This window comes from Platichthys flesus, chromosome 21 (assembly GCF_949316205.1).
Source record: "Platichthys flesus chromosome 21, fPlaFle2.1, whole genome shotgun sequence".
NCBI lineage: Eukaryota > Metazoa > Chordata > Actinopteri > Pleuronectiformes > Pleuronectidae > Platichthys > Platichthys flesus.
In genome coordinates this window covers 8,837,212-8,864,535 of record NC_084965.1, presented here as the reverse complement: position 1 = coordinate 8,864,535, position 27,324 = coordinate 8,837,212, and the positions used below count along the sequence as shown (strand labels likewise).

Here is a 27,324-nt window from a genome sequence, read left to right as displayed (position 1 = left end):
ATATTATAATCTCATCGCCCGTCCATATATACAGGTGTCACACCGCCTGGCAAGTTGATTTCCAGGAGGGCAGCCGTTTTTCCTGTGGCAGCGACCGAAGTCACAGGCATTATTATTATCAGACAAAATGTATTCATGATAGCAGAGGTCCGAGCTTCCCCCGGGCGTTGTTATATAACGCCAGGCCTCTTTATCAAATTCAACAGTTTATTGGAAACAACTTGTACACATGATTTAAGCATGGGGGCGATAAGGAAAGGCTCGGCGTAGCCTCCAAGCACACCTCCACACGCACACATTATGAACACCAAAAAACAAATGCCACACACTCACAACCACACTGACGCTGAAACAAACACTTTTTTTCCTTATTTTCAGTTACTATCACACATCGTCCTCTGGCTCCTGCAGCAGCTCTCCTCTCCCCATCATATCTGATGCAAACTTCTCATGGATGAGCCAGTGGTTTTTTCCGAGGAGGTCTTGTTTCTGAAGAGCGGCACAACAGGAATAAAACGCGACTTGACAAATGGACTTTGTGCCCAGCAGCCAGATTTAAGTGATAATATACCAAAGCCACCCTCTTATTTAATTTATGTGTACATCTATCCACACGAGTGGATCAGCAAGCAGAAGCGTGTTTAGCAAAATGTAACTCTTATCTATCATTTTTATTCAATTTGTAAATTTTCTAACCATGAATTATATAAAAATAGACATTAGATATAACATTTCCAATAAATTTCTATCTAAATGTTTGTTTGTTTTTATTTAAGGTTTCCTCAAATTCTTTCTTAATGCTTTATATATTTGAATTGTTTTTCATGCTTGTTTTTTATGTATATCTTCGGTAAGAGCTTTGAGCTGCCTTGTGTTAGAAAGCTTGAAAACCAACTTCCCTTATATCCACATATAAAACCTGAAAATAATCAACTACGAGAAAATACAAGGCTGAGTCACTTGTTAAATATTTACTATATTATCTGCAATTTGATATGCAGTATTTTTTATTATGATATGTATTGACATTTTGATGTAACGTTGGCACCATCTTCAATCTCCTCACATGGCACCAAATGCAGTTTTTTCATAATTTTTGTAATAAATCTAGAGCCGTGGTTAAAATATCCTCCTTTCATTTGAATTGTTCCGGTATTTGCTGTTTGACTTTCCAGCGACCAACTGAATACAACACATCAACTGCACTGTCACAATATCCTACAATAACAAATCCTCTTCCCTCTGTAAGATCTCCTGTGGGGACGGTAAATAGAAACCATCAGTTGGCCGGCTAATGATTTAAAGGGATGGTCAGAGGTCGTACGTTGGCTATTAATGATCCCTTTTAACAGAAAGCACGCACGAGATCCGGCCAATCGGAGGGAGGCAAGGAGTCACCTGGGGCCTCCAAAAGAAGATGTGTCTGGTTAAGGTTAGGCTGAGGAAGAGCAGAGGCTGAGGGAGCTGCTCTGATGTCTGTGTGTGCAAGTGTGTGCATGTGTGTGCATGTGTGTGTGCGCAAACAGGGAACAGGTCAGTCAGCTGCCTATCAAAGTATGTGAACGCGTGCAGAGGCATGTTTAAAAACTGTGTTCACAGTTCACACGTTTGATCTATTCATTTCCACATCTTAAACATGTCAATGCCTCTATTGTCTTTGCACAATAATACGTGTCTAATAGATAAATAACACAAACAATTAATGGAGTAAATCATATGGTATTAAAACAGATGAGTATGTTTACTACAGTTATATTGCACGTTATAATATTGCACAGTTTGGATAATTTTGGCTAAATTCTCTAAGGGCTCTGTATATGTATCATATTTTTTATTTTGTGTATTATAAGGATTTTCAGAATTATTTTCATATTAATAAAAAAGAGGTAGCCTCTAAATAACTTGCAGCATGTTGTGTTTTACATTCCAATATGCTGTTGTTTTTTTGAGTTATTATGAGTTATTACAGTATATGCAGCTTTTCACCTATGTATGTTTATTTAAATATGTCCTATACAAAGATGAACTAAAGCAAAATCCCCAAAAAATGTTGTGGTATTTGAGGCTGAACATTTGTTTACTTCATCTGACACTTTCGGATTTGGAAGCACTCGCCGAGTGTAAAAACGTGAAAACAAAACCAAAAACTGTGGAGCTCCAGATTTACCAATCACCATCGCCTCTGGATAAAACAGTTAACATTCTGCCCTGCTCATATTGTTGGCATAAAATGCCACGTTCAGAAAACTGGTTACAAATGTTGCCGGCGTGCCACAGCTTAAAGGTTTCTCACCATGTTCTGCACTTGCGGAGCTTTTAGAATAAACATTTATTAATCCTTTCAGCCGGTTCCGCCCTCGACAGGAACTTTCTGTGTGACGGAGGTTATCTGCACAACAAGGAATAAGCTTTAAGCATGACTGACCCGAGACCTCTTCAAAATGAAATCTTTGTCTGTACGCCCTTTGTCTGTTTTATAAACTATTTAAAAATTCTTCCACTGCTCGTATTCTATCTCTATTGCGGCTGACTGAGGCCTCCATCAGTCCTGTGGAAGTTAATTACGGGAGCCAAGCTGTTGAGGGGTTCAGGAGAAGCTTTTTTCGCCTGAATACTGGATATACACCAAGTCTGGCAACGCCACTGAGTATTGTCTGCTGTGATAAAATATGGACAGAAGTGCTGCTAGGCAAATCGTTTATCAGCCAGGTTTAGTATGCACATGTTAAAATGAAAGACTGTGCTATCTGCATAGGTTGTGGGAGCTTAGTTTAGTGAAGCCAACACCGTTTGTTGTGTGTAAATGGCGTGCTGGCTGTCGCCCCTGTGGGACGTGATCAATCACACATTGCCTGCCTCGCTCTCTCAGCTACGAGCAAATCCATTCACAATATTCACATCAACGATTCAGTCGCACCTTAACTGCCTGCTTTGTACTGCCTGTGCCTTTGTTTTGGCAACTCTGTTAGAATATTAAAAAACCTGATTTTCATCTGGTTTCTTCCAAATTTTCACTCATCTCCAAACTCTTCACAGCGCACTGTGCGAGACCACTTAGCATCTCAGCGCTGAAGGTGTGTTATGATAGTTAAATCCAACATATTCCTTCAAACGCCAGCGAGCCATTATACGAGCCGTGAGCTGGCATGTTTGCTCTGTCGCAAAGTGGCCTCTAAAATAACTCTGCTCACTCGGTTTAGTCTCCCCGCTCCCAATTTGCCCTAATGAGCCAGTTCAAGCTGTCAGCCGCCGAGAGAAAGGAGCTCTCACGACTGTCAGTCCGTGGTGAGCGGAGGAGGACGCGGGGGGGGTGAGCGGATAGATGGAAGGAGGGGAGGAACAGAGCAAGGTTTAGGGAGGTGGAGAAAGGTCAGGCACAGATTACACTGGCAGTCACCGGAGCTCCGGGCAGAAGAAAGAAGAGAAAGCATGAGAAGGAGGAGAAATCCTTCTGCTGACGGCTGGTGTTAACAAGATAATCTTCCTATGAACTATTTTGATAATCTTTTTGAATAACCTGCAAAACAAAACAATTTCAAAAAGATGTCATACATTTACCTATAAATGTAGATTTCTGTACAAATGTCAACTATTTTTAAATCTTCAAGGGGAAGCTGGGAAGGAGTTTTAAATCTACATATCACTTTAAATTCACTTTGACATATCTTAATGACTTAATCACTGACCGAAACAATGTCATTCTCATAAAAAGTAAAAATTCCCAGTGTTTTTGTCAAATTACTGGGGGGACCATTAGCACATGGCTATTAACAAGTAATCACAAGAGGTGTAATAATGAAGAATGCCCTTGCAGAGGGCAAGGTAGACACCGGTGTCCAGCCCTCGTCTTCAGAGGAAAATATGGAGGGAACTTAGGTGTTTGATGATGCGTTTAATTCACACAGGAATACATTAATATGATAGTCAGTGGAGCGGCAAAGCCCTCAAGTAAGGTTCTCTCATTAGGATGTTTCTCTATTTCTTTTTTTAATTATTCACCCAAAAAAAAACGAGGAGCCACATGACAGATGTATTGGCTGTGTCAAGACGGGATGATTTGAATTTGAATTGTGCATAAAATCGTTTAATTACGAGGCCTCATTTGTGTGTGTGAACACAATGTTTGCCTCTAATGAGAATTGGCTGTGAAGTGCGAGTCAACTCACGAGGTGTTTAATGTAATATTTATTTTTTCTCAAGGATCTGCTCCACTCAATAAACACAAGTCCTCCTGAGCACAAACAGCGTTCTGGTAATGTAATACAGTGTGTGGTGGACTAGACACAGTCCACCACACCCCTTCGGTTTCTCCCACTTCAAAAGGCATACCACTTCAAGTGTGCGATGCCCCATGTGGGCCTCAGAGCTGGTGCGAGTCATCCCCGGTTCCTCCTGATGAGCCATTATCTCACTTTGCCGTAGTCACAAATGGTCGGCGAGGCTTCTGTCACGCCAATGAGGAAAAACACCTGAACTCGCACACTGGAGTATTGTCTCCTGGTCTCCTGCTCGGACAGAACGCAGGAGCCGGCCGCGTGACGGAATTATTCATGACACCGCTACTTTAAATCTCAAGAGTCAAAGCCGATGAGAACATCTACTATGAAGCTGGTTTTGAAGACGCTTGTGATGTTTGTCTTTAAACACTGATAAATACTGAGATGTGGTACAAGCAATCAAATTAATATCATGTATCGTTTAATGTCTAAAAACAACTAGACCCAAGTTATATATATATTGTTGATTCTGTACTTGTTGATTTGGGTCGACTTTGAATTGCATCATACCTGCTTGACCCGTTGCTCTGCTATAATTTTTGGGGCTAACAACATATGATGAAGGAAAAACACTCTACTAGCTAGTTAGCCAGTTAGCAGTTCCATTCCTACCGCGGTTTGTTAGCTCCACAACTATTACTTAGCATTTGCTTCGTAACTTGAGTACAAATTCTATACGTAGCCTATATCGTGAACATGATTTCAACCTGAGTCACATCAGGTAGATTTTCATCGGCAATGGTGGTGCCCTCCCACAACTCCCATGATCCTATGTTGCTTCAGGACGACTTTTTATTATTGTTTTGATTGAGACACCCTTACCTGTGAAAAAAATGACATATTGCACATTGAAATCTCCATCTTCCCTTCTTGTTATAAGGCCTCAGTTTACTAATTACAATCAGTGCCTGTTTTTTGAGCACAGGGTCTTTTCAAGGATCCTTGTTATTGTGTCTTCATAACTTTGCTTCACACAGTTAGGGCTCCACCGCTTTGACTCTTTTTTTTCTTTTTTGAGCACCGACCTACTGGAAAAGGGCAGGCACATCATCGCCGGCAATTAATCACGCCTAAATGCGTACCCTCACAGAGTGATCTTTTAAGGAATGATGATTAATGAAACTGTCAAATACCTCTCCTTAATGTGGGACGTTGCGAAAACACCCGGTCGCTGCTGCAATCACGCTTTACACACTCGATGACGGCCTATAGATCTTGCAAGTCACCGCGTTGTGCATTTTTCGCGTGTCTGAAGGCAGCTGCAGCGTGGCGGTGGAAGGGATTCCTGAGAACCGGCGCACATCAAAATACAGGTGCAAGGTCGGGAGGATAAGTGGCGCACCTCGTGGGCATGCGGGGCGACGTACGAGATGGTTGTGTGTCAGTGATGGTTGAGTCAATTAATTTTTTGAACTTGGCAAGAGATCAATCGTTCCAGTAAGGTGATCCCATTTCCAACTGGCGGCATATTGAGACAATAACCTATGACAGTATTAATCACTAGCACAACAGCAGGCTAATTCCCACATGTAATTAGTCTACATTTTAATTCATTGAAAACTAGCACTTTTTGTAACTTGCTTAATTATGTACTAACACTTAATTATAGCCGCGTCCCCCTCCCCCGGTTTGTTTCCAGTGCCACAGATGGAAAAACATATTTATTTTGGGGAGGAAGAGATAAAATAAAAAACTCCACCTGGGAGAGGAGCGGGAGGTCTCCGCTGAGTTGGGCTGCGTCTGGTAGGAATTTACTGGATTAGCTCAGTCACAAAATGTGAGATGAACCACACTGTCAGTCACCCTCGGGGCAGAGCGCGAGAGGAAGAGCTGTCAATCAGAGCGGGTCTTCAATAGTTCCATTCACATCGCTTCATGGAATCAGTCTCCCGCTGTCTGCTCTTTGACATTTAACGCACTGGGGCCACAAGGATGGAGAGGGGGGGGGGGGGGGGGGGAAACATCCTCAGATCCTCCCTCTCTCTCTCTCTTTTCCCTTCCCTCCGTCTTTCTGTCCTCAGTCTTTCGCAGAGGCAGACAGGAGTGTTTAAAGTAATGACGCCGTTCAGTGGGAGACAGTGCCATAGTTGAGGGTGATAATTCCAGAGTTAACAAAAAAGTTGTGGCACCTCTTCACTGCGTGCAATAAAAACTAAATCGATGGGACTAACTCGTGGATAAATCGGGTTATAATATCCTGTTGCAGGGTAGTAAACATGTGACATCCCCGAGCAGCACCTCCTTTGGCCTCCTGCCTTTCTTGAGGGGCCTTAAGAAATTGACATCAAGCTGCATCAATAAAATAAAATGTACGAGCTACAACTCCATTCCCTCCATCTAAGACCAGACTCAATGAAAAGAAAAGCAAAAACTGTGAATCTGCCGAACAGATAACACCTTCCTCTGCGGGATGACAAATCCTGCTGCAGTTTTGTTGTCGTTGTGGTGGGGGTGGGGGGGGGGGGGGGGGTATGTGTTTTCTCTCTCTCCTTGTTTGTATTCCGGGGCGGCCGCCTGGCTCCGAGTGAGGTATACAGAGTCATTGCTCTTTTGGCTCCAGCCCTGACATCTCGTGCCCTCGAGTGCGGACTCCTTAGCCACGATCTGATCAGCATCTTTATAGTTTATCAGCCTTGGGGTTCAATTTTGGCTTGGATGCTTTTACAAATGAACGCAATCACTGGTGAGCCCTCGCATCCTGATTGCATTGAGAGAAGCGGGCGGAGGAAAGTTTAGTGGATTACCGTGCCACTTGAGGATGGAGCACAAACACATTGAGGCAGCCACAGAGGGGGTCGCCGGTGCCGCCCCCCCCCCTCGCCCCTCCTCCTGCCTGGGCTATTGGCACTCGCTGCTTGTACTCCGTCTTATTTTACTAAAATAATATAATTGTCTCCCATCTTATTGCTTGTAAAGCCATCTTCTGTCTCCAGGCGGTGTGTGTGATCAATGTACTATCTAACAGAATCAATTCTACCAGGAATACCTTGTGTTTGTGAAATGATCCCAGGCAGCTGCAGCGAAACGACTGGGCAGGAAGTGGGAATCCGTGCTACAAGGATTAGTTTAGTGACTTGGGCCCTCCAGTTCACACTGAATAGTACGTCCCCCCCATCCATTACTCATATTGTACAGTAAGAGTGTTTGTGTACTTGCACTTCTATCTTTGTGAGGACCAGTGAGTTAAAGACCTTGGAGGATTAGGATAGGCAGTCCTTACAAATACGAAAGGGTTGTAATAGTTAGAAATAGGTTTAACTTGGACTAGGGGTTTTGAAGACTTATTTTAGACTATATAAGATCTGTGTCAAATACGACAGAAAATTAGGGAATATCAGAGTCCCAGAACTACTAATACCTCTTTATACACTATAAGTAGGGGTACACACAGGTTTATTAAATGCAGGTTAACCCTTAAAAGGCGATTTGATCCTCTCCCATTGCCAGTAGAGGAGTTTGCTTGTTTTTACTCCACTGCGTTATGTTTGACAACACAAATTTTGCCAAATTAGCATGTTCACCCGGTGTCTCGTTTCCATCTCTGCCGTTCGAAGCAGGAGCCGGTTAAAACCTGTATCTACAGCAGAGATATTTGACGCGGGAGTGAATGGCGATTGTATCCATTCCCGTTGCAGACCAAAACCAGATGTTAGTGGGTGTGAGCGGATTTTTTGACAAGTGCTAAAGGGGCTTTACGCTTCTCCATAATGGAAGATAAGTTAAAGTAGTCTAGCGGAGAAAAAGTCTCTTTACACTATGTAATCTCACAAACTACAGGCAAGCTACAGACAAGCTGAGTGTACTGCAATAATCAGTCATCAGTTCCACGTTGATCTTGTTTAAAGAACTAAAACACTTTGAAAGCTCAAAAGAATAAGCATTACGGGGGCGTAAGTAAGACTATAGTATATTTAAGACCTAGCCTGTAATATTTCAAAATATTTAAGACATTTAGAGGCCAACAAGAAAATAAGTACAACTTAATTTACTGGGAGTAACATATACATATTGTCAATATGTGGACAAGCCCAACTATATATATATATATATATATATATATATGTATGTGCATGTGTTTGGTATAAATAAACATATCTTAATCTTATCTTAATCTATCTTAAAAAACTGCATGATTCAGGGCAGTCAAACTTCGATGAATGACTGATTGAAAATCCTGATAGATTTTTCCCAATGTGCACACATCCTCTAATTCTACAAATAAACAATTATATCAAGAGTGAATTATAAGAGATCTCTGGGGCGGACTCAGGTGAATAATATGCGGGGGGAGTTGGTTCAAGCCAAAGAAAAACCATTTGGCAGGTCAGGCTGTAAGTGGTTGTGCAAGGAAACAACTGTGGCAGGGCCAGTTAGGTTTTGTCATGTCTTGTGTTTTTATACAGTGTCACAAAACATTCACACAAAACGCCTGAGAAGAGAGCGTGACTGACGTTTTGAGCATATTGTTTTAATCTGGTGTAAACTACTGGCTTGGCAGGCCTTTAGCAAAAGCAGTACGGGGCTTAATAAGCATAGAGATCTTTCCGAGAGGTACCATGACATATTGAATTACTTATACGCGTTGTGGGGAAAAAAAAAATAAAAGAAATGTTATGTTAATTCCGGTATGCCTTTGCAATTGTCATTCAGCTGTTTAGTCCGGTGCTTTAATTCGATTTAGGGGGAAACAGCGATGCCAAATTGTGTCTTTTGATAACGTCGCTGGAATGATTGAGTTGTGTTATTGCATTTGTGACTTGAGTTCAGTCTGCTGCTGCTGAGCAGTTTCAGCCTTTACCTGAGAACAGCTGAACCAGCAAGAGAAGTCAGGTCCAAAATCCTTTCATTTCCGTTGTGAACCACGTCATGTTCTATATTAGGTGGATAAAGGATGTATGTGGCTTCATGTCTGTGCACCTTAGATCTGGCTGGAAATTTCAGCCCTCCCCACTTTTCTTTTTTACTTCCCTTCTCCTACCTCCGCTCTGTTTACTTTCCTACAGTCTCATCTTTTATGGGCCTTGTTTTGTCTCTCTCTCTCTCTCTCTCTCTCTCTCTTTATCTCTTCTCTCCCTCCCTCGTCTCGCTCTCCCTCCTGTCCTGCCAGACTCAGCTGTGCCGGGCCTCAGACCATTCTTTTGGGTAGCACAGGAAGTGAAACTGTAACACAGAGTTCACTGGTAATTGGCCACGGTCACGCTAACCAAACAGGAAGAAATCTGCAACTGATTAGAAGTCTTCCTCCTGCAATAATAGTACACCCCCCCACCTCCCCCCCCCCCGCCGCCCCACGCTTACACCCAGCCCCCACAAAATTAATTATATTTGGGGGTCTATTCCCACTATTGGTTTTCCTGTTTTCGAGCTACATTATGAAAAGACAAATCCCAAAACAACAAGGCCTAGCTTGAGTTTTTTTTTTTCAATTACAGGGGGGACAGGCTAAGTCATAAAGGACTGCGGAAGCTCGGTCGGAATCCATCTGTACATCGCCTCATCCGGACAGGGAGCTACTGGCAGGTCAGATCAGTCAGCGAGACACACACACACACAAAACACCTAATTGGCATCGCACCCCCGGTAAAATAGTCACTCAATATTCGCATTGTGACTCGGTGAAAGTACATTTTCACAGCTGTTTTAGGATTTGTAAGCGGTAGAGAAACAATGCAATGACAAAAACAATGTTATATTATATAACACAAATCAAATAGTTACGTAATAAAATAATTATTTTCTATCACATTTCATTATGTAATAATACATATCTCAACATTTGCAATAACTCAAAAACATTAAAATCTCCAAAAGGTGTAAGTTTTTAAAAATATATTGGAAATGTTGAGTAGTAAGTGTGCAGCCGTTTCTCTCGAACCATAGAGCGAGTGTGAGCCCAGCCCACCTGAAATGGTTGTGATGTTGCATTTTGAAGAAGTGCATTGCTTTATGTGACATGTTTATTTCACCCAAGCAGTTATGAAGCACACAGGAGCAGTGGGACGCTGTTAAACTACTGCAGCATTCAGCGACTTTCCATCTCATCTTCGTGCAGAAAGAGACACAGAAATTCAAGGCTTGCTTTTAAAATAAATGAATGCTTAACAATGTTTTTGAGGTCCCATATTTAAATTTGTACGCTTACTTACATTACTCCTACTTCCCTGGTCTTGGAACTAATCTGTTTGCTTTGGAAATGGGGCGCTGTGTTTCATGGGAAGGGAAGAGAGAGATAATAGAGAGACAGAGACAAAATTTCCAGGTTCGCTTCGACTGGAAATGTGCTGAAAACAGATTCTTAGAATCCTTTGCGTTCATGGTGTTGGTTATAGGGGATTACACAAACCACTTAAGTGCAAACAATGAGCTGCTTTTATTCAACAAACAAAAACTCCTTCATGCTGGACACAGTCTCCACACTCCAGAGGTTAATCACATCAAGTCAATAATGTCAGGCACCAACAGCACACAGGGCATTAGAGAAATATATGTAACTTAAATTTGGTAATCGAAAAATCATTTGATTTAGGGAAAGAACTATATATTTTCACACCTTTTAAATTAAATTAAATAAAAAATATTTATAGAAATTATTGAAATTAACAAGAAAGTTAAATTGGTGAATAATTTAATTTAAAATTTAAATATTTTGCTTGAACTTTGAATGGCTTTTTTACTTTTTATATCGCACACAGTGTCTTAACATGATAAAACATCCATTTAGGAAAAAACTGTTTCTTTTCTGTAAAACTAACGCCAGTCTCAAGTGTGTCTAGAGCTCAGTCACATAAATCACACATGTGGTATGAAGCTACTTTCGCAGCAACATTCAAACCAGTTTTTCTGAGCTTCCTGCTCTCTGCCCCAGCAAATCCTTATCTGCAGCAAACTCTCCTTTTTTTTTTATCTTAAACAGCATAGACAATCATCACTTACCAATTCCCTTCTTTAGCTAAACAGACATTCCAGCGTGTGTTGTCTGTCACTGGGGTTGAAAATTGGGGAATGGGCTGGAAATTGGAACCATCGAGGATGCCGTCCTGGAAAAAAGAGGAAATCAAAGTTAAATGAGATCATGCATGCCAAGAGAATGTTTAACCAAAGGGCAAAAAGGAAGCTGGAGATAACAGAGAAGAGAAAACCGCTTAATGTTGTGTTACTGCAGTCTGTTTGGAGTCGTGCATGTGTGTGTGTGTTTGAAGGAAAGAGGGGGTGTGTTCCTTGTCAATACACATTAAGCTGTCATTTTATACATCTGTAAAAGTATAGGTGTGTAACGTCATGTGTGTATTTTTAGGTAAATACACCGCAAGCTTTCTGTGTTTGGTGATTTATGAGATCAAGACTAGCATGTGCACAGATGCAATAAAAAATTGTTTTCTAGGAGCCACGCAGGAATGTGAACACGTTGTATTTACCATTTTTAGCGTGCGGGTGTGCCAGTGTGAAAAGAGACGACAACAGGCACTGCAAAAAGTTCATCCCGTAATACAAATGGAAAATGTTTGAAGTGGTGCAGCACACAATTCACTCTGAGCCTGCGATTGTGCTGAGCTCCAGTGAGTCAGATTTCCCACAACAAGATCACTTCAAACGACTGGAATCCTGCCCCATCCACAGCAGTGGTGCTGAGATGACAGACAGACACATGCTTTTGTTTTAACAAAGGACGTTAGAGCATGGGGAGGGGGGGGGGGCAGTGGGAACAATGAGGATGCAAATCTTTACTCTTTTCTTTACACTGTTTTCGGATTTTTCATGAGACACTGAGAAACTAAACGGAGGGTTCAGAGGTCAGGTGATATGCGTGCAATATTTGTGTTAACGCAATCCTGTGGCTGGGCATAAACTGCATAAAGTTCTTATTTGACAACAAAGTATAACAGCCACCAAAGAGGGGAAAGAACTGAGATTAACAGAGAAAACGACATATTATTACAAGATAAGTGACAGGTTGTAATATTATGAGAGAAAAAGTTGTAATACTGCGACAGTGTTCAAATATGATAAAAGACAATGTCCTTTTATATCAAGAAGATGTAATATTACAAGCCATATTACAAGAGAAGGTAATAATATTAAAAGAATAACGTTTATTATGTTGAAAGAAAATGTAATAATATTTCAAAAACCATGTCGTAATAATATGAGAAAGAAATTATGATTTGCGAGAATAAACTCCTATGAGAGAAAACAACACTTTCAGAATAGTTCATAATATAACAAGAATACATTGTAATATTACAAAAGAGAAAATCATAACGTTCAAAGGATAATGTCATATTAACCAAGAAAGTCATATTACCTGGAAATAATATTTGTTTATTAATTTACATATTATTAATATATTGCTGTTATAAGAAGTTTCAAATATAAAGAAACAAAACAAGTTCAGTAAAATCTTAGGAAAAGTGTTTGCAGAAAATCCTCTTTTACGTGACGCTGGCCTTTCAGCCGACGTGTCATCTTTGCAGTGATGGAATCAGTGAGACAGACGAGCTGGAATGGAGCATGTCTGAATTATGTTTATTCAATTTAACTGGGTATTTATCCTGCGAGGTATTGTAGCCAGCATATGCTGAAGCGTGAGCTAGGAAGTGGGGCGATCACGAGAGAGCGACGACAGGCGCTGAGTTTCCAGCTCATGATGTTAAGGTCTGGGGGGGGGGGGGGGAAGACACATGCAGTGGGCCAACACATGTCAAGTTCAGAAGACGAGTGCTTCCAAGGAATGGAGGTAAAGAAAGACAGAGATCTCGTTCACATGCACCTTCGAGCAACATGTGTAAAAGATCTAAATTTGTATTGGAAACGCTTCATATAATTACAGCATCTGTGGACTGATGTTGTCCATAAACCTTTAAATCTCCCCTGAATAGGAATGTTTATAAAATCAGAGACGCGATCAAGTTCCCCAAAAAAAACATGAAGTTGTCAATTTTACACAGGGTGATGTCATGTGAACAGAATACCTGTGGGTGTTGGCCATCTTTTCACTGAATCATTTGGCGCGGCGCGTTATTTCTTAATTCTCACAGCCATGAAACACTTCAGAAAGAATATCAAGCCACGAGCGATATTTTCTGCAAGCAGAAACTAGTTCAAAGACATTCGTCAAACACCCGCTGCACCGCCCCCACCACCCCGACCCCACCCCCACGCCCCAAATCCTCAACTTACTGTCCTGGCATCCAGTCAATTTCCAATTTGCAATGACTTTTACATGATTTTCTTTTTCTTTTTTTTTTTACTTGACTTTGTAGCAGCACTCCAGCCCCCGGGGGCCCGTGGGTCATATAATCACTATGTGCAGAGAACGATAAGCATGTTTTAAAGTGAAAATTATCTTTAATTGTGGTGTATGTTTGCAATGAGAGTATGAAAATCACAGATATCTCAATTAGGAGACTTTTGCATGAGTTAAACAACAAACAAATCATACACAGATTTGTTGTGATTCACAGTGACATATGAAGTGCTTAACTTCAGGTGCACATTTAAACATAATTTATCTATATCGGTATTGTTTAACATTAAATATTGCACATGACCTGCTCTCAAAATAATGTCTGTTACTTGTTTCTCCCTTATTAAAGGTATGTATATTTCTAATAACCCAATAATTATACATGATAAACATGTTAGACGCCTTTTCTTTCCTGGACCACACTGGATTGCAAACTGCTGCACATTTGACCTATTTAAACACTCACACCCTACAGTCCCTGACTGGGACATCAGCGCCAATTAGTCATGTAATCAAATATATATCTATAATCAGCCCAAATTACATATGAAAAAATATGAAATTAGATTATGTAACATTGTCAATTATTGCATAACTAGAATTTGAGTATGTCTCTACTATGAAAATATTAAAATAATAAAACTTGATAACCAGATTAAGTGAAGTGAGGTGTGTCTCATTAAGGGTTTCTCAAACAAACGTTCCACTCTCTGGTGGGAAAAAAAGGGAAATAGTGTTGAGATGAAGGTTCTCTGTTTCAATTTCCTTAGTTTAAGGTAAAAGCTTTGATTTTTTTAGTGTGATGGCAGATTTTATATTTAGTTATGTTTCATGCAAGGAATGACTGTTATAGATGGGAATGTTATTCTGATATGTATTTCTGTGTGTTTAAGACTGAAAACATGTGGGGTCAGCTTGGAAGACTCAGATGTGTATTCGTTGGAGATTCCTTTGTGCCTCTGATGAAACAAAAGGTCTTAACAGCAGGGTCCATCCTACTGTCTGCGATAGAGTGCAAAGGTGTTACAGTCAGAGACAGGGGTCTCTGGGAAAACAGGTTTTAACACTTGGAGTCTAAGCAGATGCCTGACGTTGATGTGTAGTGAGACCTTCGAAGGGGTCCTTCATTCAGATTGGAGGTGACCAAATCTAAGCCTGAAGACAACACGCAGAGAGCTGATTGGATAAACATTCTACCTCTTTGAAAGGAGGGACTTATTTAGTATAAATCAAATGTGATTCCATTGTTCTGTGCCATTGACCCCAGTCTGACTAAGTGACAGGGTGCTCTGGTCCCTAGCTGCAGCTAGGTAGAATTGTATGAACCAGAATTGATAATTGTCTTTGCTGTGAAATGTAATAAAATGTGCCATTACATTAGTTTTACAAAAGTATACAGATAAGAGTAATCGTTTAATCCAGTGTATTGAAAAATCAGTACTTCAGTCTCTGACTACATTCAAGAGTAATCTGATCCAAATGTGCACAGGAGTTAGCTGCACGGCGAAAGAATGTGTTATCAGCCTGTCTAAGACTTCCGCAGCTCACCTGCTTGTGTGTAAAGCTTAGTAATTTCCTCAAAAGAAACTTTGCACAAACACAGAACTAATATCCAAGTGGTGTGTAGTGTGTGTGCGTGTGAGAGTGTGAGGAGGGATCACTTGGGGAAAAAGGGCTGATAACAAACATTAACCCTTAAATGTAATTATTTAATCACAAAGCACAGATAAGACATCCGGTAGCCATTATTACCTGAGAAAATATTATGACAAATGTTCTTAATACAAGGTTCTTTTTCCTTCATTATTCGTGGCACTAAAAATATAATGTTTTCTGATGGAAATGGTGCGTGCATCTGGCCGCCTCACTGACAACCGCATGGAAAACAGTGCTATGGAAAACAGTGCTATGATGAATGTGTTAGAGTAAGTCACAGTTAATCTAAAGTGGATTACATGTTGTTTTGGATATACCTTCCTGATGTACTATCGGGAGCAGAATTGCTTTAGTTTCAAAAATTCAGTGGCGAAAAAGCGAGCGAGGGAGAGGCTTTAAAATACTGTCTCTGAGAAATGCAAAATTTATGAATGCCCCCGAACATCTCAGCTTGATTTATGTGAAATAATAATACACTATTTAATGCTTAAACATAGCTCAGAGCGATCCCTGGCTATCAAGATGTACAATAGAGTAATGGGGCTGGAAGACAAATCACCTTGTGGACTTGTGATGCTTATTTAAAAGGTGCTCAGGCAGATATATTAAACTATATGTAATTGTACACTAACTCTGTGCTGTAGGCAGAGGCTGCAAACACAGGAGGAGGCTGGTCATAATGCAGATGGAGTGGTGTAATCAATTTGACTCAAGTATCAGCATCCACAGCAGAGAGGAGGAGGAGAACTGTGTTGTCATCTTATTTAGGATTGTGCCTTTATTCCTACGTCCCACTTATTCTTCGGGAAAGTGTTAAACTTACTTGCTTAAAGAAGTTTAAAAAAAAAAATCACTGAGACCAGTGAAGAAAAGCTGCCAAATATGCCTGAAGTTGCAATAAATAGTTAATGAACTGGAAATAATAGGATACAAACTGGTCGTTGGTTCTCAGCAGCTGCAGACGGCCTTGTGTGTGTGTGTGTTTAACGTAGGAGCAGGTGTGTCGGCTTTGAAGAAGAGGACCAGGTTCAAACAGAACTAGTGGTCACGCCAAACAATGATTTATAATTCTCTGATTGCCTCGTTTAATTAAAGTAAATGGCAGCGCCGGAGCTAAGCCAAACTGTCCCGATCTGATGGATCGGGCCCCGTTTTTTCCCACCAAAGCCGATCGGGTAAATAAACAAGGTAATTACAATGGTAAATGAAGCATCTGCGAGCGAGCAATGTGGTTTGTGTGCGGCTCACCCAGGATGTACCGACCAAGTGAACAACAGGCGTTCCCTCGACTTTCTCCTATCATCTTCACTCTGCCTCGAACAGGCCGGCCCTGCCAAGAAAAACAAGGTCCTGTATAGACACCTACTAGGTGCACGCACTCACAGTCACACATTCAGTGACACACCGACCGCAAATCTCTCCTCCCACCGCCATCCCAGTGCATTCATGTACAATTATAGCTACGGTGATCCACAGGTGTTGAATTCTTCTGGCAAGCCATAAAACATCATATGCATGATTTGTGCAGTCAGCCAGGCCTGTAATTTCATTCTCCCCTTTCTTTCATTTTCCCTTCCTGGGCCACACAATTCATTTCCCTGCTTTATGAGAGTGCAGACACCCAGAGAGACTTTCAGGAGGATTACATGCCCCGCGTGCCATGGGGGGTCCGCGGAGCCAACACGCCAACCTAAAGAGCCTTGTCGAACCTGGGTGAAAAGCTATTTGAATTGAGATTTTGAATATTTCAACCGCTCGAGTTATGCCTAATTTATCCTCCTAGACATTTCCAAACACCCTTGAGTTAAACTATCGACCCGCACACGCTGCGTAAGGTGCTTCCGATATTTATTTTTTCCATTAAATATTTTTTTGGCCCACGTCTGCAGGCCGCTGTCAAAAGGGGAGCCACTGATTTAAGATCGGGAAACATCCCCTCACAGTCCTGCGAGTGTCTGGCAAAATAAATCAAGCATAGCTCACATGGCTCGTGTATTTAAGGCGATATTCATATACACAGTTGGGCCTGATGTCACAGCACGTGGGTTGGTCTCTTGGCAGAGAGCGGTGATGTCCTCCAGGGGAAACTAAACAAACTCTGTCTGCCTCTTTCACAGTGTTGCCTAAATGTGATCACACACACACACATACACACTTCCTGAGTTATATTTTAACACACCTTCAGTATAAACACAGAGGAAAACTATTTGAGTTAAATCATATTAAGTCATACTCTTATTCAAGATACACACAGGTGTATACATACACGATGTTAATATATGTAAGTAACTTCTTCTCATGGAGTGTGTGTATAAGGAGTCATGAATGTGACAAGCTCAATGGGATGAAAGATCCCCCCCCCCCACAGCTTGAATCAACAAATAAATAATATGCAAACGCAAACCGCAGCATTAGTCCCGGTGAGTGATTGACATTTCATATCTGTGATAATACTCCGAAATAATTAAAAACAGAAATCTTGAAAAGGTAATAGCTTCTCAAATCCATTAAGTAGTTAAAGGTTATGAGGGGAAAAAAAAAACAGGATTATTGCTCACAGCAAAACTCCTAATTAAATGACACTACGTAATTTGTTTCTCAATCCCTTTCTCTTCATAAACACAGCGCAGGTTAAATGAATGGGCAATGAAACATGTGTGTCATTTACAGTCACTGAGGAGACTAGAAACAATCTTTTTTTTTTCTTCTCCTCCCTGTATTTTCTGTCCATAAGTATTAGAGCAAAAGGCACGAATGGTAGATTGGATAAGGAGGTGCACGGTTCCTGGTCAATTGTTTGTTTAATTACTTTTTCTTTCTTTTTCTTCTAGGCACAATTGCAAAGAGGGATGCTTCCCCCTCCTGGCTGCTCGCAAGAAAGCCACAGACTCTCTGGTCGCCTGCCCTCAGTTAGTCGGTCCAGTGTGTGTGTGTATGTGTATGTGTAGTTGTGTGTGTGTGTGTGTGTGTATGTGTGCAAGCATTTCAATAAAGATACTGGACATAAACGAAACACAAGGGGGACTACTCTAATTATTAAAAAATTGAAATTAATGCACAAGAGTTAGTGTTTTTTTGCATTTCGACAAAAAATCGAAATTTCTCAATTTATATTTCTCAAACTGCTGCGTACAAGGGGATGTGAATGGAGGCTGTTATATAGTGCACCTATGTATAGTGAAAGCACTGAGAAGACACAAAATGACAAATAAAGCATCAATTCACCAAATTCTCATCATTGAACATTGTATATTGGGAGGGAAAGGCATAAAAAGTGGAAGCACCAAATGGTTATAAATACTATAATCTGATGAATGTTTTCATCACAAACTGGCAGAGTTCAAGATGTCTGATCAACCGAAAAAGTGAATGGTATTAAGTTTAAACTATAGAAGACCATAAAGGAAAACTAATTTGCTGGAGCAATTGAGATGTTGCTCTTTTCTCTTAAAAATGATCGAAAAAAAGACTTATTTTGTTAAATCAATTAAATAACTAACGATTTCAGCTCCAATAAACCTGGGATTTAATCCACTTTCAATTTGTAACGTAACAGAGGAAATGGACTGTCGTGCATTTTATAATGCAAAAATCTGTGTACAAAGTTTCCTTCTCAAATTGTTGGTACTTTGAGCTCCTGGTTAATGTTTACCAATTATAAATTGATTCTCCTCTGACCATAAAGTCATATCCTGTCTCCTTAATCGCTGCCTGGATTATGTCCAAACATTTGATTTGAATGAATGGCGCTTATTTTAGATGGTTGAGTCAGATGGCTGCATTACAAAGCATATAACTGGTTTGCTTAAGGTGAGGGGATTTTGGATTTTTGTTAAATGTTGATTAAAAACACGTTGTGTCTGAAGTCCCTATGAACTTTCACTGATTCAGACCAGACCGATATTTGAATTACTTGAGCAAATTGCAGGTTCAACAGAAGCATACAAATGTATTAATGTTGCCATAACTACTACTTAAAATTCTTCTGCAATAGGTGATTTCACCAATTGACCTGAACTTGTATCTTAGGAGCATACACTCATCCTCGGCTACAACGTTCCTCCCCAGTCCAAACTGTTGTTGTTTGTGGTTCCTCCCAAAGCAGGGTCATCCCCCTCAGTCTTCAAAAGTCTCTTGAAGACCCATTTCTTCCGAAAGCACCTCCTCTTCTAACACCTCCAACACTTATATGCTAGAGAAAGAGATGTTCCCATACCAGCATCAGAAATACATCAGATACTGCGTTGCATAGTACACAAATCTACAGTATGTGCGGATTCAATACCACATCTTTAAAGTATATTTTTTCCACCCAGATCAAACTGCCATTTTCTTTTCCCAGAAATCACTTCTTCTTCCTTGCTGCTTCGAAACAGCAGTTGCACTGTTCTGCCACTGGCAAGTACAGCTTTTCGAGCAGCAAAGAAGAATTGATTTCCTGAAGTGTTGCGTTAGACAGAGCTTGCTACAATGTGAAAAAATGTTCACCCTGGTGAGTCCTGGCGATATGTACCATATGCAAGACTTTGTGAAGGGTGGGGCTAGCGTTGCCTTTTAGAACACAATTTGTATGAGGAAGGGAAAATGGTATGAGAACATCTCTAGTGGTGAACAAATACGTCATCTGTGACAGAACCTTCAAACAAATCTTTTGTTACATTTAGAGAAAACATATTTACTTTTGGAGTTTCGTTCTACAGATGTGTGTTGTCTAGGAGACAGCGTTTTAAATAGAGAAGCTAATGTGTTTGACCCACCGTGCACCTCTTGCCCTCTGACGACAGAAAACAGATGAAGGGAATTTCTAATGTCCACAGCCACCGTGAACCAGTCGGGCGGCTCTGCTCTCTGGTCATAGTGGAGAAAAGTGGGGAGTGAGGTGGGGTTGCGGGTGGAGGTGGGTTTTGGGGAGGGGAGCTTGAAAAGAGAGCAAGCCTAGCAGATCAAAGAAAATGACATGGGAGAGGATATGAGTGCTTTGAGAAGTAATATAGCCGAGATAGCATCTGTTTTCCGAACCATTGCAGGAGGCTTGAGACAAGCCCAGGGAAAAGACAACGCAGAGCGGGGTTCACTTTAGCCGCGTATGAGGCCGAACACAAATGGGTTATTAAGGAGTACTCAATGTAATAACTGGCTGACATTAAAGCTTCTCTTTTTTGGATTAACCACAGCTGGGGATAGGTCCCTTATTTTGATACTGATGGTGGACAAACAATTTAAAAGGTTCATCGCTCTTCACATTATTCACAAGGTGTTTGTGTTTGTACGTGTGGATGTGTATTTTCTTTTTTGGGAAAAAAGATAGAGAAGAAAAAATTGAAATGCCAACCCAACACTGTACAACAAGAAAAACAAGTTGTGAGACAAAAAAGATATTAAAATAAGGGCATGGTCATTTCCTGAGTAGTAATTACTCTGCAAGCAAAATTCAAACTAGGTTTAAACATACAATATGTAACTTACACCACTAGGGCCCTCTCAATCAAATACAATCACAAAAGATCTAGTTTAATGATATCCTGAAGTCGCATCGGATCATGCAAGTTGTTTACCACCATCGGCAAACGTATACGTACGTACGTATAAAAGTTGTTAGATTATTAGGGCCCGAGCACTGACCGATGGAGGCCCTATTGAAATTGTAAGGCTTATTATTAGAATTTTCAATGGGAATCGCCAAATGGCTCAATGGTGCCCCCGAGACCCCCGGAACATGTTCACATTGACCGATCTTCACAAATCAATACACAGGTGTATCATGACCAGACAAACCAAAAAGTCTATGGTGCAATTGGAAAAACGCAACAAGAAGCCTGCTATTTTGCATTTAGTGGCCATTTTGGCTAATTCCATATTTTTACTTTGAGAAGTTAGATTGATTCTCGCCACAAGGTGTGACCGTGGCGTGGCGTCAAAGTTTGATTACACGCCATTAAAACATGATGTTCTGGACCATGAATCCTTTGATGCTGAGCCATAAACAAAAAGCTCCACTCCTTCAGTGTCAGTGTTAAAAGATCAAAGAAATATTTAGGTCTTGTTATTATTATTATTTAGGTGACCGTGGTGTGGCTTCAAAGTTTAATTACACGCCATTAAAACAAGAAGTTCTGTATCGCGGACATACACGGAATATGAATAGCCAAATGAGACGATGTTGTCATAACTCCACTTTGCATTGTCCTATCACCACCAACTGTCTCATGATCAGAGTCCAAGCTTGAACAGCTCTGTGTCAATATTCATTTATTTTTTTCAGGCAAAACGCATGCAACGCTTCAAAAGACATGTGCTAGGGCCCGCCCAGTGCTGCTTTGCAGTCCTACAAATTTTTGAAATTGTATTTATATTTATTTTTTGATGATGTTTTGAAATCAAATTGTTAATCCCTCCATTAACATTGACAGTCCTCACAGCAGGTGAAGAAGGTAAAGTCAGCTCTGTTGCTCGGGGACGTTGGCGCCGCTGACTTCTTCGGCCTCCTTCACAACCACACAATTTTGCGGACTCCGTACCAAAATGAAGCATTCTGTGGTTTCTCTGTCTTCTCAGGCAGCCCCATATCCTTGGGTTGGGGATCAGGGAGAACATTGGAAAGAACCTCTTCCTCAGTGAGGTCAGTTCTGGAAACATTAGGTTTATATCTTTGGAAGACCTCATCAGAAGTAACCCTGAACTTCTCCAGATGTTTTATATTCTTTTCCTCCCGGAGCTCGCAGTTAAACTTCTTCTGTTTGGTTGCATGACTTTGGCAGACCTAGTGATAAGAAGCTTTCTTCTCCTTCTCCTCCTGGAGCTCGTTGTTGAACTTCTCCTGGTTGCTTGTTTGACTTTGGCAGACCTTGTGATAAGAAGCTCTGAGCTTCTCCAGCTCTTCTTGAAGAACATTATTCTTCCTCTTCTCCTCCTTGAACACGGTGTTTAACCTCTTCTGGTTGTATGCATGTATTTGGGAGACCTCGTTATAAGAAGCTTCGAGTTTCTCCGCCTCTTTTTGGAAATAGTTCTTCTTCTTCTTCTCCTGCGTGAGCTCGGCTTTGAGCTTGCTATAAGAAGTTTTGAGCTTCTGCGGCTCTTTTTGGAGAATGTTCTTTTTCATCTTATCCTCCTGGAGATCGCTGTTTAACTCCTCCTGGTTTTTTATAGGACTTTGGCAGACCTCGTGATGAGAAGCTTTGAGATTTTTCAGCTCCTTTTGGAGAACGTTCTTCTTCTTCTTTTCCTCCTGGAGCTTGGTGTTTAACTTCTCCTTGTTGTTTGCATGTCTTTGACAGACCTTGTGAAGTGAAGCTTCAAGCTTCTCCAGTTCTTCTTGGTAATCGTTCTTCTTCTTCTTCTCCTTCTGGAGCTCGTTTATCAACTTCTCCTGGTTGGTTATATGACTTTGGCAGACCTCGTGATAAGAAGCTTTGAGCTTCTCCAGCTCATTTTGGAGAATGTTATTTTTGATCTTCTCCTCCTGGAGAACGCTGTTGAACTCCTCCTGGCTGGTTATATGACTTTGGCAGACCTTGTGATGAGTTGCTTTGAGCTTCTCCAGCTCATTTTGGAGAATGTTATTTTTCATCTTCTCCTGCTTGAGAACGCTGTTGAACTCCTCCTGGCTGGTTATATGACTTTGGCAGACCTCGTGATGAGAAGTTTTGAGCTTATCCAGCTCTTCTTGAAGAACGTTCTTCTTCATCTCCTCCTGTAGCTCAGTGTTGAAGTTCTTCTTGTTTGTTGTGTGACTTTTGCAGACAATGTGATAAGAAGCTTTGAGATCCTCCAACTCTTCTTGGAGATGGTGCTTTTTAGTCTTCTCCCCCTGGAACTCTGTGTTGTACTTCTCCTGGTTGATGATGTATGCCACCTTCAGCTCCTCGTAATCTTTCTGAAGATCTTTTATCTTCTTCCTCTTGATGTTGTTGTTTATCTGAGAGGCGATCTTTGTGGCGCTGAGTGCCTCTGCATTGCTGTACTTTTGTAAATGCTCCAGCTCTTGTTTGGTTTTCTTTCCTCTGATAATGAACATTTCCTTCAGCTTTTTCTGTCGAGACAGCTCTTGTTTGTGCTCCTCCAACTCTTTACTCAGCTGGATCCTCCCGTGGTACTCTATACTAAGGTTGGCCTTCTCCTTGGCCAGCAGGTCGTTGAGGTAGCTTATTTGCTGAGACATAGAAAAATAGTTCTGCAGTATCGTTGCTGAGTCTTGACAAGTCCCCACACTTTGGTGAAAAAAACCTTCCATCACTGGTTTAACCTATTAGTTTAAAATAGAGAGAGTTAGAATTATTCTTGACAGATTTCTGCGTCAGTAGAAGTTTTCTCTGGATCACAGTGGGATGTCACCTCCTGAAATCAATATCACATTATTGTTTTTATGGATAGGTATATACCCTTCCTCTTATAGTTTCTATAAAGGACCTATCAATGGAACCTTTAGGAACAAGGAGCATGAGCATTTGATATATAGAACATTGAACGTGTCTTTAATCTTTAACATTAAACATGTTTGAGATCTTAAAGTCCTTTTCTTAAAATTCATTTTTGGGGCTTTTTATAACCTTTATTTATTTTTAAAGGACAGAGGCTTAGTTGTGAAAGGGGGACAGAGAGAGTGGGGGAGGACATGAATAAATGGCTGCCGGTTGGAGTCTAACGGGAGTCTTTCCTCTTTGGGGCAGCAACTCTACCAAGTGGCTAAACGCCACCCCAAACAGTTCTCTTCTTCCGGAACATTCCATTAATTCCTTGATTCGTTTTTTTTTACATGTTTCCTTTCAATAGTCATATTTCATCACAAAATGCAAAAATCTATATTAATAAAAGTGGATTTCAGCAGTCCCCTAAATATATTATAATTCAACTCAAGACCCATGAAACATTTTCACTGAAATCAGTGAAAATGTAAAATTAATCTTTCGTCTCACATTGTTTAAAACATGTTCATATATATATTTGCTAATATATTGATATTGGATTTTTTACTTCCCACTATCAACATTGGCATCTGCACAACAAGTCCACATAGGGCGGGCTCTCAGGTTTTAGTTTTTGCGGACAGGACAGAGCAGGTCAATGAGTTGGTTCGGGTCCTAACCTAAACCTAAATCTAACCCTAACCTTAAAACCAAAAAAATATATAGACATGCCCACGTTTATCATAATGATGAATCTAACCCGGGGCAAACGAAATCCCTTGAAATTTCCACAGTGGAGGAGGCAGAGCGAGATTTGAGGCAGTGTCATATCTCGTTTTTTCAAATAATGTTTTCTCTATTCTTTTGACAATAATTCAATGACAGAAAAACCTGTTAATGATATGAATTTCTTTAACTTATCATCTAGAGTAGCAGGGCTTCGTCTGATTGGCCAAATATATTGAAACGCAGAATGTGAATGCGTGGCCCATCGAACACCATTTATCTCTTTTGCCGCATACATAAACTAGGGCTACGTTGTAGCATTAACGGGGCTGAGCCCAGTTAATTTCAAGCCTGTTGCAGTCAGTGAAGAGAGAGTGATCGATGACCAAGCGCACGTCTCCGTTTGCATGCGTTTTGCACTCTGCAGCAAGGATAAACGCTTCACTTCCTGTAGCCAGCAGGTGGCGCTGTGGTTTTAAGTCATGATGTCTTTATAGATGTAATCAGGTCGCGAGTCTTGTCTTTCATGTCTAGTTTGGACTTGACTGGACCAAATATGTCTGAGATACAGAAGCTTGTGTTTTGATGGCGTGTTATCAAACTTTGATGCCAGGCCACGGTCACAGCGTGAAATCAAATTATATCTACCCAGTCAGTTTATATCTCCATCTTGTTACATAATAATTCCTTAATGAAGAGGGGAGATAATTTCTTTCATCATACCTGACAGCACCTTGGTAAAAACATTATCCTACTTTATTTACATTTAGCATTAAAAAAAAATTTTTGTATTATTATTTGCTTATAAATTTACTTGTATATTCATGAAAAGAATTATGATTTACACAATTAGTTTATGAGTAATTACAGTCATTTTAAAAGAATTTAGAATCTGAGGCCCAAACTCTGTGCTGGACACTGAAGTGGATTGTAATTTCTAGGTTTCATATACTATGTATATCATAGGTCATGCTCCCATATGAGCCTCCTGAAGATTGAATAATGTCCTTCCTGATGCGTGCTGCGAGAGGCCATATTGGATCCAGATTTCTCTTGTTCTAAAGTAATTTTGTTCCCCCTTCATTCCTCCCTCTCCCTGTTTTATTCCTCTCTGTCTCTCTCAGCCCTTCTCTCCGCCCGGCTTTATTTATTGCGGGTCCAGTGGTGTGGTACAAAGCAATTACCCGCGCATATGTACCTTTTTGAATAATCAATAAATAATTATTTTATTATTTAATAGGATCGTATGGGGAGAGGAAATGGGTTTTATTACATAAATCCATCACACGTGATGAATGGGTACACTTGTAAAGCTGGACGGGGGAGAAGAGAGAGCGGCTGGACAGGCCTGCACCTGCGCTCGACTCCTGTGCATTGCTGAGCACTTTCTCCATTCAGGGCTGTAAATATGACATTTTTTGTCTCTTTGGGACTGTCAATTGGAGTGCATGGGGAATGGGGAGAGGGGACTGTAAATTCACAGAGATTAATTAACCTTTTACATTTGCGATTCAGCCCTGCATCTTTTTTCTGTATGCGGTGACCCCTGTGAGCAGAGGGGTGAGGGACCTGGCCACAGACGGCCCAGGGAGTGCAGACGTCTCATTCCCAATGAGTTATTAACAGAATTTTTTGAATAGATGGAAAAATTGTAGCCTGGCCATTTAGTGTCATAAAAGCCGGGTTGGTGAGGCAGCAGGGGCCTCCCAGGGACAGGAGGCAATACCATTACAATCAAATCTGAGATGGAAGAGGGATTGAGCTGTCCATTCTGAATTTTTATATTGTCGTAGGGCCAGGGAGGAAATAATGCCATCCTGGAGTGTATTAACCTCTGGCTGGGGACAGAGGACAGGGAGAAAGAGAGAGAGGGAGGAAGAGGAAGGAAGCAGGCGGAGGGAGGAATTTAAGATTGGATGGCGGGGAGAAAGGAAAGCTTGGAGAGGGAGGAGGGGGCGAAAAGAGTTTCATGCGTTATATACCAGGGAAGCCAAAGAGGGAGAAGCAGGAATATGAGACGGCTGAGTGACATAGGCAGAACAGAGAAAGTAGAGTAAGGAATAATCTAATAAGGGGAGGAAAGAAGTGAGGGAAATGGAGGGGTGGAAAGCTCATATTGACATGAAAGCAGACCGGAAGGATGAAGGGAATAATGGGAAAATAGAGAAAGTGGAAGAAGAAGAAATTCTACATGTAATGCAGGGATAGTCTACGATATAAGCAATAACATGAGTGATGCCCCTCCATGCCCTGCACTATACATGCTGCTAACAATATAAAAATGATACCTAGAGAAGATAATGACAATGCTACCTTTTTTCAATGTTTCATTTCTTCATTACTCGCTATCATGGCTTACACTGGCTGTCCTCACACCAAGATTAACATTAGTGGAAGAAGTATTCAGAAACTACTTTAACTAAAACAATACCACAGTATAAAATTACTTCAAAAGAAAGGATTAAAATAAAGAAGACGAGAAGTGAAGATATATTTTCAGCAGAAAATACTTCTGCGATAATTTATCATCACTTCTTTGAAAAATATGAATCTAAAAAGTTACTTAAAACTGATTAATTCCCTACATGGAAATGGTTAATACCTCAACATTTTACTGCAATACTTGAGTAAATTTACTTGATTACATTCTACAAATGGAGATCTTGTGTATGCACATGCTTCTCGGAAGTCCCCTTTGAAGTCGCTATTCTGAAAAACCATAGTGTTTAGAGCGTTTAAACATTACATTACATTACATTTCATTTAAGGGACGCTTTCATCCAAAGCGACTTACAATAAGTGCATTCAAACCCGAGGGTACATACCAAGGACGACAAGAATCAAGAAAGTACAATTTCTTCAAAATAAAGCAAAACTACAAAGTGCTATAAGTAAGTGCCATTTAAGTGCTACTAAAGTGTTAGTTTCAAAAGTTGTTAGTTGTTTTTTTTTTTGTTTGTTTTTTTTTTATTCAAGGTAAAGTCGGAAGAGGTAAACAACACCTTGACACCTCTTT

General features: G+C 40.7%; 1 long non-coding RNA gene across 1 annotated transcript in view; it reads right to left on the bottom strand.

The window, feature by feature from the left end:
• Positions 1–328: 328 nt before the first annotated feature.
• LOC133932872 (uncharacterized) overlaps positions 329–27,324 on the bottom strand; it is a 28,069-nt gene continuing 1,073 nt past the window's right edge. The window contains exons 2-3 of the long non-coding RNA XR_009911994.1: positions 11,211–11,314; positions 329–489 (exon numbers count right to left, since the gene is read on the bottom strand). This is a non-coding gene — a long non-coding RNA (uncharacterized LOC133932872). The remainder of the gene's footprint in view (positions 490–11,210; positions 11,315–27,324) is intronic.